Source organism: Mya arenaria, chromosome 2 (genome assembly GCF_026914265.1).
Source record: "Mya arenaria isolate MELC-2E11 chromosome 2, ASM2691426v1".
Classification (NCBI taxonomy): domain Eukaryota; kingdom Metazoa; phylum Mollusca; class Bivalvia; order Myida; family Myidae; genus Mya; species Mya arenaria.
This window is the reverse complement of record NC_069123.1, coordinates 14,751,346-14,767,752: the sequence shown is the minus strand read 5'-3', so window position 1 is coordinate 14,767,752 and position 16,407 is coordinate 14,751,346.

Genomic DNA, 16,407 nt, shown 5'->3' with positions numbered 1-16,407 from the left:
TTTTAAAGTACACTCATAAGTTTGCTTGTGTAGAAACATACAGGCAGCAATTTTAAGGCGATCATGCTACACCGGATCGCTAAATGAATGTTATTGTAAGACGCACATACTGACTTACATGAAGGTAACCAAAACAGACGTCCATAAAAGGGATCTTATACAGACAACGTCGATGGAAATTAACAAAATTTGGTTTAATACACATTCCATACAAACCAGAAAGGAACAAGATCAATACTCGATATAACCCGCCACTCTTGTTATACCAGATAGCCTCACCAAAACCTGTCAGTACACATTTTTCTTTTGATATGTACGTAAAAAAACCTCATTTATCTATATCCCAAGGTAACTTCATCGATCGCGACATAGCGCCTCCATTTATTAGTTGAACGAGATTGCTCGGTCCGATAAAAGATGATTAATCTTGCGTACGAACAAACTCGCGACAGAATGGCGCCATTTTTCAGACAAGCGAGACGGTGATGTTTTATCTTGCCCATATTGACAGTAGCTTAGTTGAATAATGTACACACACTGCGGTTCCGTTTATTACTAGATAGTGTTGTACGAGCTGATAAAAGAAGATAACTAATCTTGTAAACGAAATAAACCGCGATTGAATGGCGCGATAGTTCAGACAAGCGAGACGGTGATATGCTTGATCTTACCCATTATGAAAGAAGCTTTGTTGATTAATGAACACTCAAAGATGAAGCTTCGAAATCCGTACCCACTCGATTATAGCTAAAAAAATATTGTAAATACATTATGCTGCGGTAAGCCGTATCGGAGTAAACAACTTAAACTATTAACTTCCTCGAGATCTTCGTGCTCAATTGCCAATAAGATAACCAGAAACTGGAAAATAATTGAAAGGCATTTTCTTTCCTTTATATGCTCGTTCATTATTAATGGAACTTAAATCTCATTCGCGAAGGATTCACGAAGTGAACACGTCTTGATTTCCAAGAGAAATTTATTTTAAAGTAACATATCAGATTGCTTGTGTAGAAACATACAGGCAGCAATTAAGGCGATCGTGCACCACCGGATGGCTAAATGAATGTTATTGTAAGACGCACATACTGACTTGCATGAAGGTAACCAAAACAGACGTCCATAAAAGGGATCATATACAGACAACGTCGATCGAAATTAACATAATTTGGTTTAATATACATTCAATACAAACCAGAATGCAACAAGATCAATACTCGATATAACCCGCCACTCCTAATATACCAGATAGCCCCACCAAAACCTGTCAGTACAAATTTTTCTTTTCATATATACGTATAAAACCTCGAATATCTATATCCCAATTGCAACTTCAACGATCGCGACATAGCGGCTCCATTTATTAGTTGAACGAGATTGCTCGGTCCGATAAAAGATGACTAATCTTGCGTACGAACAAACTAGCGACTGAATGGCGCCATTTTTCAGACAAGCGAGACGGTAATGTTTTATCTTGCCCATATTGACATAAGCTTAGTTGAATAATGTACACACACTGCGGCTCCTTTTATTAGAAGATAATGTTGTACGATCCGATAAAAGAAGATAACTAATCTTGTAAACGAAACAAACCGCGACTGAATGGCGCAATAGTTCAGACAAGCGAGACGGTGATATGTTTGATCTTGCCCAAATCGACCGAAGCTTAGTTGAATTGTGTAGACACATTGCGGTCCCGTTTATTAGTAGATAGTGTTGTACGATCCGATAAAACAAGATAACTCATCTTGTAAAAGAAATAAGCCGCGACTGAATGACGCCATAGTTCAGACAAGCGAGACGGTGATATGTTTGATCTTGCCCATATCGACCGAAGCTTAGTTGAATTATGTAGACACATAGCGGTCCCGTTTATTAGTAGATAGTGTTGTACGATCCGATAAAAAAAGATAACTTATCTTGTAAAAGAAACAAACCGCGACTGTATGGCAAGATGATTTATACAAGCGAGACGGTAATATGCTTGATCTTGCCCATATCGACCAAAGAAATAATGTAGACACATTGCGGTCCCGATTATTCCGAAAATAACTTATCTTGTAAACGAAATAAACCGCGACTGTATGGCAGGATGATTTATACAAGCGAGACGGTAATATGCTTGATCTTGCCCATTATGAAAGAAGCTTTGTTGATTAATGAACTCTCATGCATGAATTTATTTGATTCATGTTTTAAGTGCTCATATCGATCTGAATAAAAGCTATCGCATGAATGAATAAACTAAACACATTCCCTGACTTGCCACCATACGCGGATCATTGTGCCTTGGTCATTTATTAGCTCGACTATTCGAAGAATAAGGAGAGCTATCCTAGTCACCTGAGCGTCGGCGTAACCACTTTTGTTAAAGTTTGCGTACCACCTCAAATATTTTCCAATTCAATTTGACAAAATTATGCCCCTTTTTCGACTTAAAAATTTACCGTTAAAGTTTGCGTACCACCTCAAATATTTTCAAAGTCCATTGACATCTGGCTTTGAAACTTTGCACGCTTGTTCACCATCATGCCCCCTACTTGTACACAGGAGGAGGTCACTGTATCAATCATTTTGACAGAATTATGCCCCTTTTTCGACTTAGAATTTACGTTAAAGTTTGCGTACCACCTCAAATATTTTCCAATTCAATTGTCATATGGCTTTGAAACCTTGCACACTTGTTCACCACCATGCCCCCAACCTGTGAACAGGGGAAGTTCACTGTATCAAGCCTTTTTACAATATTATGCCCCTTTTTCGACTTAGAATTTACGTTAAAGTGTGCGTACCACCTTAAAATATTTTCCACTTCAATTGTCATCTGGCTTTGAAACTTTGCACACTTGTTCAACATCATGATCTCAACCTGTGTACAGGAGGAGGTCACTGTATCAAGCTTTTTTACAATATTATGCCCCTTTTTTACTTAGAACTTATTTTATATTGTCAATCACTAAGAATAGTCGAGCGGGCTCTCTACTGACTGCTCTTGTTATTTAGTTCGACTATTCGAAGAATAACATAGGACGTTTTGTTATTCACCCCGGCGTCCAGTGAACCTTTTAGGGCAAGTTGGCATTTTGATTAATAACTCCAATATACTTCATTCAATTCACTAATTACTTATCACAGTCACACAATGAGATAACATAGCTCCATATTATCCGAAATACAAATTATAGTCCTTGATTGACTTTATGTTAATGTTGAGTCACATTGTGTCAGGTTAAAGTTTTAGTGGAAGTTGGGATTTCTGCGAATTCTTTCTATACCCATCATTCAATTGACTTCACACTAAACACAAGTAGAGCGATCTCTATAAATATATTTATACAAGTAATAAGTTATCTACTTATGATTTGCGAATTTAACTTAGTAATTAAGTGGTAACACGAATCTAATATGTATCTATATACGTATATATATAGTTAATTAGTTAGTATGTTACTAATTCGAATTCGCAAATTATAACTAGTAAACTAGTTACTGCAAAAATGGATTTGTAGATACCCTCGTATGTGGTAACACGAATCATATCTATTTAACCAGTTATCAAGTTACTTATTAAGTGGAATTCGCAAACAATTACTGTTTTGTTTTCCTTTCGTTGTGTGTGCGTGTGTTCACTGTTCACTTATGTGATAGAATAAATAAGAAACACAAATGTGCTCTTACTATTTATTATGAACTACACTAAGCAATGTACACCAACAGACTGTCCAAGAATATGTACTCAGCATGCAAGAAGATAAAGATATAAAGTAAAGTCTGTTCCTAGAATCTGCAACATCTCTCTTCTTTTGTTAAAAAGAAAAAGTAAATCTTATAGTTTATAATATGTCAAACATGTAAACAAAAGAGATCATTGTTACACATGTATATTATTAAATGCATCGATGTATTCGCCATTTTAAACCTTGCACAATCTATGTAATATCGTGGAAATATTATGTCAGTATATTCATTATTTGATTAATAAATGATAACAGTTTATTTAACCCAATCATCGCGATTGTATCTTTGACTTGGTTGCACTATTCTACCAGATCGTGTCTGATAAAGGGCAGGGAAGTTTTGAGGAATGTCAGCAGAGTAATTAGACTGCTGAGAGTTTACACAGCTGGGTACATGTGGGTTGATCTCTGGCCAGTACATTGGGTGTGAAGTCAGATATATCTGCTAATCGTTCAATACTCTTCAACAGGAATCGGCGATTTCGCCTGTAACTACTCCCATCAGGGGTTATGATTACATAAAGTGGTCATTGTGTATCCTAATTACTTAAGCGGGTTTACATATCTTTCCAACTTGAAAAGTCATTAACCTGCAACCTTGAAAGTGGTTTTGCGTTTTGTCGTATACTTTTTTTTGCTTTCTATTGGATTATTGGATGGCTGACCTTACCAATTTAGTGTTTACAGTTTTAGGTAGGAGTTGCGATATTGTTGTAGTCAAAACAGATTTTATTCTTCTGCTCATAATTAAGCAACTGCACAGGTGATTGCTTACAATCTGACATGGGCGTATTCCTGTATTCTTACAATGGGTCATGACCACTGTCTTTGACTTTTTTAACTGCATATGACTAGCATATTTAACAAGGTTTTCACAGAGAGAACCTGTTTATTAGAATGACGTTCGTCGACCATTGGTCGGCAGAAGGGCGCGGCGTCAAGCTCACCTTTAGTATCGACTTGTTTTAGTTAGAAATGACATATAACTACCAAACTTTGTATATGGAGAACGTCTATGGAGACCAATTATGCGTTTTCACTATGGGTCTGTAGGGTCAAGGTCAAAGTTACTGGTACGTAAAATAGTAAAATGGTACCGAATAACTTCGGTTACGGTTGACATATTGCGACCAGACTTGGCATATAGGAAGAATTTAAAGAGACCTTTCATGGGATCGTGTTTGGGGGCCCGGGAGTCATGGTCACGGACACTATTACTTAAAATAGAAAGATTGATAGAATTGAATAACTTGAGTAAGGGATGATTTAGTAGTTGTGACCAGACTTGGTTTACAAGAAAAGTTTGTGGAGATCTTCCATGTGATTGCATTTGTTGCACCTATGGTCAAGGTCAGTGTTACTAAAATTGAAAAACGGTTTGTACTGAATAACTTTAGTTAGGGTTGACATATTATGACCAAACTTGTAGGAAGAGCTTATGGAGGAGGTCCGTGGAATTCAATTTGAGGCCCCTGGGTTCAAGGTCACTGTTTCAAAAATAGAATAAAACAGCTGAAACTAAATCTCAAAACGTATTCTGAAGTTCTTTTGTCTGTCATTGAAAACCTGGTTTCGTCGCATTGCGGCGTTTTTGTTTACTTTTGAATTTGATTTTGTTTTGCTTTTGACAGGCACACATTACAACACTAGTGTTTTTATTTCGAAGACAACGCGGCATATAGGCGATCGTGCTGTCCTACGGAAGCTTGTGTTTAAGATTTCCATATATAACGGTTCAACGGGTTTTATTTTCGGCTGTTTTTTTTCAACCCAGTCACTCGACACGAACATTCAGGTACAGATAATGAGTAAGCGCTGTCAACTGAAGAGAATGATAAATAATAGATTCGATAAAAGAAAATAAATAATATCGCTTTCGACCACCCACAAGACTGAATGTATTCGTCGCATTTCTTCCGGGGTCGTTTAGAACTACCGATTTAAATATGTGAATGATCATGCATATTATTTATGGAAGCCTCATTGAATTTTCACTCTATATTATTCCGACAAATATGAATATCGCGACCAAATATTTTTCGTTAACTTTGAATCAACATGGTGCGTTAAATACAACTAATGAGCGTACGAATGCGTGAGTGCCACGTCATCACCTTTCGTGTACTTTGTAAAGCTTTAATTAGATTATCTATTTGTGGACGATGTGTATGACGCATGTAAAATGTGTGTCATTCAAGTTAAAGTAGACTTGTGTAAGGTGAACGGTTATGGCATTGACAATTTGAAAATGAAACTTGATTATGCCAGCTATGATGAACCATGCAAGCGGTTCACGAGGAAAGAAATAGTTTGCACTTAAAACGCAACTGCAACATTTACTTGTAAGGCTACTATAATAATCACAAACGTACCATCGTCGGCAACCACGTACGGTACTTTCTCCCGTTATACTTCATACATAGCGTAGTGTGTTTCGGGGGTAACCGACAATGTAAACGTACAAGCTCTCTACATTTACTAGTGCATGTCGACAGGTGACGATCTTCTTGCGCTTGATTGTTGTCTTTCAATGATTGACCGGAATAAAAGTGGACAGCAAAAATTATAAACATAAACCCGGTTTAGTGGCACTGGACAAACGCCAAAGACATAGAACACACAATCACAAACAAGAAACATAGAAGAACAGCACAAAACTCCACAAACAGCACAGTGCATACATATACTTTATATAAAAACTGTTTTCACTGAAGTTAACAAGTCATTTCATTTGACTCAGGCAAGAAGCCCGTTGTTACGTTTTATCAGTCAGCACAAGACTGGCCCAGCGAAACGAGTCAACGATTATTAACCTTATCATTTGAGAAGTCCAAATGCGAACACGAGCAATAGGATAAACGAAGTGGTTTCACGCCATATACCATCGCAATTTTAAACTGGGATTTACGTGGTAGACAACCACAGTAAAATTTAAATTGGAAAAACGCGCAAACACTCCAAAAGATGCAAGTGTCGTAAGCAAAGGGATACATCAGTATGTACGAGTCCATGCGTTGTACACAACGATGTCAATTTTATGTAAGTTTTGACAATTTGTATTTACTTGCAATGGTATCATCTGGCAAATATCAATTCATCAAAATAAATTGCAAAATAATAAAGTACTTGGCAATATGATGATTTCGGACTAAACGAGTTAAATCTTTAATAAAACTGATCCCGTAACGCATCGACGAAAACAATATCGCCAAAGGAGACAAAATGGTACGTGTCCTTTTCTGCATTTATATATGTATAGGATTTCTTTTCATTTTTTGTTTGTTTGAGGCTACGATATTTGGCGATAAAAACTGAAAATTAATTAACCGATTCGTTAAATGTTATTGTATGTGAAAAATAAGATAACTTTTGCTCTGTCATTTGAGTAAAACCCTTTGTCCTGATATGGGCACGTATTAGCTATGACATATAGAAATGAACCGCCGGGTTCTGAAATGTTTCTCAAATGCTTAAATGACAGGGCAATTTCGTGTCAAGTATTTTTTTATCAATCAATTCACCGACTGAAATTAAAATGTCACCTAAATAATAAACATTCTTTCTTCAAAGTTTTCATTTGCATTTTAATTGAGTCTAGCGAAGTCCACAGTCTCATTCATCGTCGGTTTTAGCTCTACTATTGTAAGAATAAGGGGTGTGTAGCACCCTAGTGGCGGCGGCGTCGCATTTGCATTATAAAGCACTTTCAAGTCGCTATCTCAGCAAATACATAATGTATTGCATTGAAACTTTAGATGACTGTTATCAACGTAATACATCAAGAAGTTGCTGAGATATTGACCTATGGGTACTTACATGCAAACCTACTTTATTAATGAAGTAGGCAACATTACTTTGAATATCAAGAAAACTATTATTCGACTTAGAAAATTTGGTTTTGCATGCAAGCGCACAAGCACAAGCACACATAGGTTGATATCTCAACAACACAATGACACTCAACCATTCAACCAAGTTAGATAACTCTATTTTGCATTTAATGCTAATTAATGCTAGTATGTAACTGCATTTAAGTCAGAATCTCATTAAATACAGCATGTATTCCCAACTATCAAAGCCATCAAGTTAGATGACTGTATTGCCCTTTATTTTTCGACTAAGACATACTGCTTTAAAGGTTCGGCATGTTTCCAAATACAGGATAATAGCACAGGAAGTACTTGATGTATTGCATTGAGATATTTCATAAAATGGTACTCAAACAACCAAACTCCTTGAATAATGCTTTATTATTCGACAGTATAATTCCGGTAAAAGTTTTGCATATTAGCACACATATAGGTCAATAAGTCAGAATCTCATTAAATACAGCATGTATTCCCAACTATCAAAGCTATCAAGTTAGATGACTGTATTGCCCTTTATTTTTCGACTAAGACATACTGCTTTAAAGGTTTGGCATGTTTCCAAATACAGGATAATAGCACAGGAAGTACTTGATGTATTGCATTGAGATATTTCATAAAATGGTACTCAAACAACCAAACTCCTTGAATAATGCTTTATTACTCGACAGTATAATTCCGGTAAAAGTTTTGCATATTAGCACACATATAGGTCAATATTTCAGCAATTATTTAATGTATGGCGTTAAAACTTTATACAACGGTACTCAACCATCAAACCTACTTTGAAAATCATGTTAGATAATTTTATTTTACATATAATGCAAAAATGGCCTTTGATTATTCGACTTAGAGTTAAGGCTTTGCATGTGACCACATTTAAGTAATCATTTAAGCAAATACCTCATGTAATGCTTTGAAATGTTTACAAGGGCTCCAAACCATCCAGCCGTCTTAAATAATGAAGTTAGATAACTCTATTTGGTTTTAATATAAAATTTGCCCTTTTATTATTCGACTTAGAAATTATGGTTAAGGTTTTGCATGTAAGCAGATTTAATTAAGTCAATAACTCAGCAGCTACATGATGTATTGCATTAAAACTTTATACAAGTATGATATCTCTATCTTGCATAAAATATCTGATTTCTGCTTATGGTTTTGCATGTAATCAAATTTTAAAGTTATCCATGCGTGTTGCACCAAAACTTCGCAATTCTTAACCTTTAAAGCGGCGGGTGAGTTAAGCGTCTTGTTAATTATAAACCATTTGGGGATATTACATGATAACTAAAACCTATACTAACAAAGCCTGTATTACATTGTGCCAAAAATTCTAAGAATCATACGTTCAAAATCATATGTAAATAATACAATGTTGACATTTAGGGAAAATAAGAGTTTTAGATATCCGAGGCAGGTTCTCTGGTGTGATTTGTTAGATAAATGTAAATATGAGTTTTCTCTTTTATTTCCCTCATGAAATAATACGTGGATGTTTTTGCACATTCTGGACATGTTGTCATAATGTTTTGGGAATTGGTTTAGATTGTTTGGCATACCGCTAATATCCGAGTACAAACTAAATAACTGCTACATATGTATCTGTAAGCAACAATATTGACAAGTTGTGCAGATAAATTCTTTATCACCTTATTGCTTTTCCCTTTTTGAATTATATTTCTTCTTAGCATGTTAATCCTCTATAACCGTACTTATTCCCATACTGCAACCTATTATATAAGTTTATACCTTATACAACAATACAATCGGTTTTAGATACCGTGCTGATGTAAAACATCATACAACTATATGCTTATTTTAGCACGTACCATAAACATACACTTGTTAATGTATACTTTAATAAGATTTACCGTTTGCGTTTTATCTGTATTTAGGATTGTTGGGATAAGAGTGAAGTTTGTGCACTTAAACTGGTTTAACCCCCCAGTAAATTTACATTTTACTGACCGTTCCAAGGCGTTACCTAACAATCCTTGATGAACATACCATTTTTTTATATATATAGTATGTATGCACTGTACTGCTTGTGGATTTTTGTGCTGTTCTTCCATGTTTCTTGTTTGTGAGTTTTTGTTCTATATCTTTGGCGTTTACTCAGTGTCATTTAAACCGGGTTTATGTTTAAACTTTTTGCTACTGTCCTTGTTTTTGTAGCTTTTCGCATAAACATTTATAATGATTTAATATGAACTTAGACTATATACTTTTGTACTATGTGTTTAGACGATGTACGTTTGTACAAATCTTAATTACCGTATCATCTAAACAGTCATCTTTGAATTGTTAGAAGCTGCATAAGGCATCTTGAAACATTATTGCATTTCAAAAACAAGATTGCATACTTTTATAAGATTTGCCATTTACGTTTTACTTTATTCGGGACTGTTGGGATACGAGTGAGGTTTTGCACAATAACTGGTTTAAACCCCCAGTAAATTTACATTTACTGACCATTCCAAGGCATTACCTAACAATCCTTGATATTTAACACCCTAGTATATATTATGTACTGTGTTTTTGTGAAGTTTTGTGCTGTTGTTTTATGTTTCTGGTTTGTGATTGTTTGCTTTTGTGTTCTATGTCTTTGGCGTTTACCAGTGTGCCATTAAACGGGGCTTATTTTCAAACGTTCGGCTACTTAGCTTGTTTCTGTAGTTTTTCATATAAATATAAATGTCAATTATCAGATGAATTGCAGTAAATATAATTATATGGCTATTTTGAAGAATACAATAATATTTTTATACTAGTTACGAATACAGAACTTCAAGTGTTCCAACAATTCCGAGTTGAGTGCATAACTATACAGCCTCAACGCTTCGTCTCAAGCTCCCTGGCTTATGCCAGTAAACAGGCAAATTAAAATCTCTCGATAATACTATTTTATGTTAAATATAAACTTCTTTAGTGAAATTCAGCTGAAAATCGATATAAATTGTCTAGTTTCGTTCGTAGACATGCAATACATGACGCATTTCTTTAGGTATGGACATGTGGTTACATGCAAAAACTTAACCAGAATTTCTAAGTCGAATAATAAAGGGACTTAAATAGAATAATATGCACAAACAGAGTTATCTAACTTGGTTAAGCTTGGATGGCTGAGAACCGTTGTTTAAAATTTACGCTTCTTCCTTTAAAATGTTTTTTATAATATACAACTAATCAAAGAAATTCAGTACCAAAATGTGCAACTTTTAGCTCACCTGAGCACAAAGTGCTCAAGGTGAGCTATTGTGATCGCCCTGTGTCCGTCGTCCGTCGTCGTCAACAATTTGACCGTTAACACTCTAGAGGTCACAGTTTTGGCACAATCTTAATGAAACTTGGTCAGAATGTTACCCTGAATAAAATCTTGGACGAGTTCGATATTGGGTCATCTGGGGTTAAAAACTAGGACACCAGGTCAAATTGAAGGAAAAGCTTGTTAACACTCTAGATGTCACATTTATGACTGTATCTTCATGAAGGCTGGTCAGAATGTTTATATTAATAATATTTAAGTCAAGTTTAAATCTGGGTTATGTGTGGTCAAAAACTAGGTCACCAGGTCAAATCATAGGAAAAGCTTGTTAGCACTCTACAGGTCACAATTATGACTGTATGTTCATGAAACTAAGTCAGAAAGTATATATTGATAGCTCTAGGCCAAGTTTGAATCTTAGTCATGTGCGGTGAAAAACTAGATCACCAGGTCAAATAGAAGGAAAAGCTTGTTAACACTCTAGAGGTCACATTTATGACCACATGTTCATGGAACTTGATCAGAATGTTATTCATGATGATCTTTAGATAGAGTTTGAAACTGGGTAATCAGAGGTCAAAACCCAGGCCACTAGGTTATATCATAGAAAAACTTTGTAAACACTGTAGAGGTTGCATTCTCTCTTTAATCACCATGAAACTATGTCAGAATGTTTGTGTTTATGAAGTCTATGTCAAGTTTGAAACTGGATAACCTGAGTTCAAAAACTAGGTCATGTAGTCAAATCATAGAAAACATTGTTAAAACACTGTTGAGGCCATATTTTCTACTTTATATATACGAAACCTGATCAGAATGTACTTATTACAGCAAGGTAAGGTATAAGGCAAGTAATATATGTACTAATTCCAGCAGGTATAAATGTTTTGATTCCATACCTCATGATTATATTTGGATGTGAAACCCAAATCTTTTGTCCTGTTTTGCACCATATAACCTGAATTGGTATGCGGTAAAGCCCATATAACCAATTCACCATCTTATTTTACCTTATATGATCTAAAGTAGTAAATGAAGATGACCCTTCAAATTGTGGTCTAAGGCTGATAGGGAAGAGTTTTGTCACAATTGCCCTCGCCCTGAAAACACTTATTTCACACTTGAATTGGATCAGGAGAGCGATATGGGGCCTTCAGGGCCCTCTTGTTATTGTTCATTATGAATAAAAACACTTAACGAGGTCATCTCAGTTATTTTCTGTAAAATCCAAACATACATAGGTAATTCTAATACTGATCTAAATATCAACAATTTGTTGATTTTTAAACGAAAAGTGTAATAATCGTTCATGTTTCGGTGCTTTTTTTTGTACAAACATCATTCAAGTTTATTTGCTTTTATAACATGTTCACAAAGTCGCGACAATTAACCAATGCCCGACTCTCATTTATTAAAACTAACGCCTAGGCGGTTAAACTTTCGCGCCGAAATACCTCGTGACTACACATAGGTCGGAACTAGTGGGTCAATTTAGAGAACACCAAATTTAGAATTCATTTTGGTGATCTACAGAAAATGGTGCGAGCTGTTTCGGCCTGCGACATGGGTTCGATGGGAGAATCGTTCGTATAACCCCATAAACAGTATGTTTATAAAATAGCCGAAATACGTGTGAAGATTAAACATATTAATATGGCACTGCATTCCCCGATTTCTGAAATAAGCCTTCATAATCTTGATTTAAAGTCAAATAACGAGTCATACTTACTTTTTATAATGATGTCCGCTCTTTTGCTCTACCTCGGAATTGTCATTGGCTCTATATACAGCTTTTCAGAGCCGGAGCCACTGTTTCGCATTCGTGCAATGGTAATTAAAATACCGATGCTCTGTAAATCACGCTGCTACTGCTGTAATTACGAAGCCACATGCAGTTGCTTGAAAAGTGTACTGTTTGTTTGAACTTTAAACATTGGGGATATACTTGAAAGTGAAATAAGAGACTTTGTTTTTCCTTTTTCCCTAACGAGAGAGTCAGATGTATTACAGAAACAATTATAGTTTGATCTGGATAGAAAGTGCTCAGTTCTAAGCAACCATTAAATCGTAATATATATATATATAAACATAATTATAAATTGAATTATAATTATTGAAATCACAGAAATCTTTATGTAGTTTTTTAAGTAGATTTAGATAATAAATTAATTAAAATAGTACATATTTAAGCACCAGTTAAGTTTAAATAACATTTAACAAAATTAAATATTGTTTAAAAATGAAAGAGATTTAACCCTGCAAGCCTGATTTTCTTCAATTATAACAATGCCTTGTCCATGGTTGCTCAAATGTTATACATGCCAAATACTAATAAACATAAAAGTATCCGAAATAAACAGCAGCTGATGCCTGAAAATTTTGAGTTACTCGATTGGCATCTTAGTGAAATGTCTATTTTTAGATTGAAAATTACACAAAATGCAAATTTTTATTGAAACTAGCTACTTAACATGTCAAAATAGATTAGAAACATTACCAGAATGCACCATTGTACAAATTGTGTTTTGGGAAGCCCCTAAACTCGTATTTTTCGATTCATTTATGAAACGGGGCCGCACTTTCTACACCGGCCAATCCATGATCCAAAATATTGACAATGATATTGACTCAATAAAATTGACACTTTTCTTTTGTCACCAAATTCGCAAAATCTTTGTATTGGTTTGAAAATCATTTTATTGTAGAATTATAATACTTTTGATAAGTTGTCAATATCTGGGCTCTAAGACCACGTCAATATATTGATCAAGTTTTAAATATTGCAAACTCAGGTCGAATATTGTTGTCAATATCCCAGATTGACAATATAAGTGTCAATTTTGTTGATCGTTGATCCCGATGGGCCGCTTGAGTTGCACCTTAAAGTGTGTCTCTCTAAGGTCAAATTCAGAACACGTCTCTGATGTCTATACTTCTTAGTAAATAGTGCAAATGTGCTGACATATACTATAAAAGTATGTGTAAGGGTTTGGATCAGAGTAAAGGGGTTCTTTATTGAAAGCGTGTACAGTGTTTACCATTAATCAATATATTCACTATACAAAGATAATGACTATTAAAGTATTCTACTCTTGCTGCAGCACACATGCATGCATTGGATGTTAATAGAAAGGGACTGGATACGTAAACACTACTTCTCCTCTTTTCTAAAAATTGAACTAAGGTGACATTCTAAAGCACGAAGACAACCCATGCATTAAACATTGATTGAAACAGTCTAAGTTATTTTACTGGAAGTTTAAGCTGTCTAGAATGAAATTAATCTTTACCAAGCTTTTTCAGTTTAAATAAGTACACTGATGCATACACCTGTCAGAACAATGTGTTCCTGATAAGAAAGCAATTATAGTTATAAATGATACTATTCAATTGCAGTCTGACAGTCTGAGGGTCGGGTATATTTTCAAAGGTGTTCACTCTATGGTTCTGACTTGAGTGTTCAATATTTAATACTCGTCACTGGTATTCGAAGTACTATTTTCTAATCTTATTAATAATTTCTTAAACTTTTCAGATATCACACATAATAAAACATAATATCAAACATTGTATAAACATCCACATTTATGAATTGAGTAGATGATGATACGGCTGCTGCTGACGACGATGATGCTGCTGCTGCTGCTGCTGCTGATGATGATGTTGATAATGATGATGATGATGATAATGATGATGATTGAGGTGGTGGAGGAGGAGGAGGATGCAAACCATTGATGCAGATATATGAAAATTGATTATAAAAGGCCTCTTTACAGTCAGCTGAACCTTCTCTAACTCTTAGGAACTATGTAATCAGCACCTTTTCATTCCTTGATCATCTAAGTCAGAAGTCCAGAAATCAAGTATCAATACACACTCATGGAAATCACAAGTAACCAGGAGTATTCTGATGGTCAGGATGATTCAGTAATTGTTTTACCGTAGTTCTTGTAAACTTTTTATATAAAAGAAATATTGATTTGTATTATCATACACAATGCGTTGTGTTTAATTTTCATTTTGCTTCAGTACGTAAAATATCGATCAGTGTAAATTGGTAGGTAAATGCTACACACTACATACAATGCATTATTAATCAACTATTGCGTATTTGACGAGATACAGATACAATTGCTGTACCAATACCAGACAATTGAAGACAATATATGCCAGAACTCGCTCAATATCGTCCAAACTCGGCCAATATCAACAAAACTCGACTTATATGAGTTTCATCCGTTTTGATTGGCTACAAAACTCGCCTAATATAGGATTTGAGAAATGGGCAATTTTTATTGGCTGTCGAAACTCGCCTAATATGAAAAATATGCTGGAAATTATTTTTAAAGGTAGCCATTTTGTTTTCCGTTTTCCGTTTTCCCACTGTTTTGAAAATTTTGTGCTTCGTTGAAACCTATTTGGAATACTTGAACCTATTGAATGATTGAACCACTTTGAACGGCTTGACATTACAGTTGTATTTAACCCGTTGGTTTTTACGACAATTATGATTTTGTACACCGACAAAATGGACGACGAAGGTGAAACATATGACGTTTTGGCAAACGATTTACGAAATTAAGACGAAAAGACATCCTTCTTTACAATGAACAGCGATTTTTTCATAAATATTTGCAATGTCACTTTAAGGATGCTTGTTAAAATCAACAAAGTCAAGTCTAGAAAAGAAAACACCATGAATGAATAAGGGATAAATACGGCTTCAATGTGAACTAGAAGGTAAGTTATGAGAATGTTTTTTAACCGAAATGATAATCTTTAATTAATAAAATACTTATTAATTAGGTGACTTCATATTGGCCCAGTTATTTGTCCTCGGTCAGCTGTATTTGCCTTCGCCCTTTCGGGCTCTGGCAAATACAGCTAACCTCGGACAAATAACTAGGCCAATATGAAATCTCCTAATTAATAACATTATATTATTCTTAAATACATGTGCACATATTATCGATCAGTATAAGATAACAAATTAAGAAATACCTTATATGTTGCAAAACATATAAGCACACAGCCTATAATGAGTATAACATCCAAATCTAGTAGCAATATATCACATAAGTGTGTATTGATTGTGTTCCAGACAGCCCTATATATTGCTTGCCGGGTCTTCATGGCCATGCGCACTACACGCCTTTGCCAAATATAATAAACTATTGCTTATAGCTGTACTTATTTAAAAGATGATGCAAAAAGGTCCTAGTCATGTTTATTTTACAATGCGTGTACGAACGTGGTCCCGGTGATTCATAACCATTTCGAACTAATCGTCTCCATGTAGGTAAAAGGGTCTGTTTATACATCTCACCTGGTCTCATACAAAAGGCTTGTATTGTAAGGTCAGTGAGGGAACTGTCAAGGCCGTTAAATAACTTCCCTTACGGTCAGGAGTAAGCAATATGACATCGTTGTTATTAGAGGCAGCCAAATCACTCTGTGGTCTTCTGTTTAGTGCGAAGTTTTGCAGTCTTGTCAACAGTAACAGAGGGAACTACTTTGAGCAAGACTTGAACCGTCT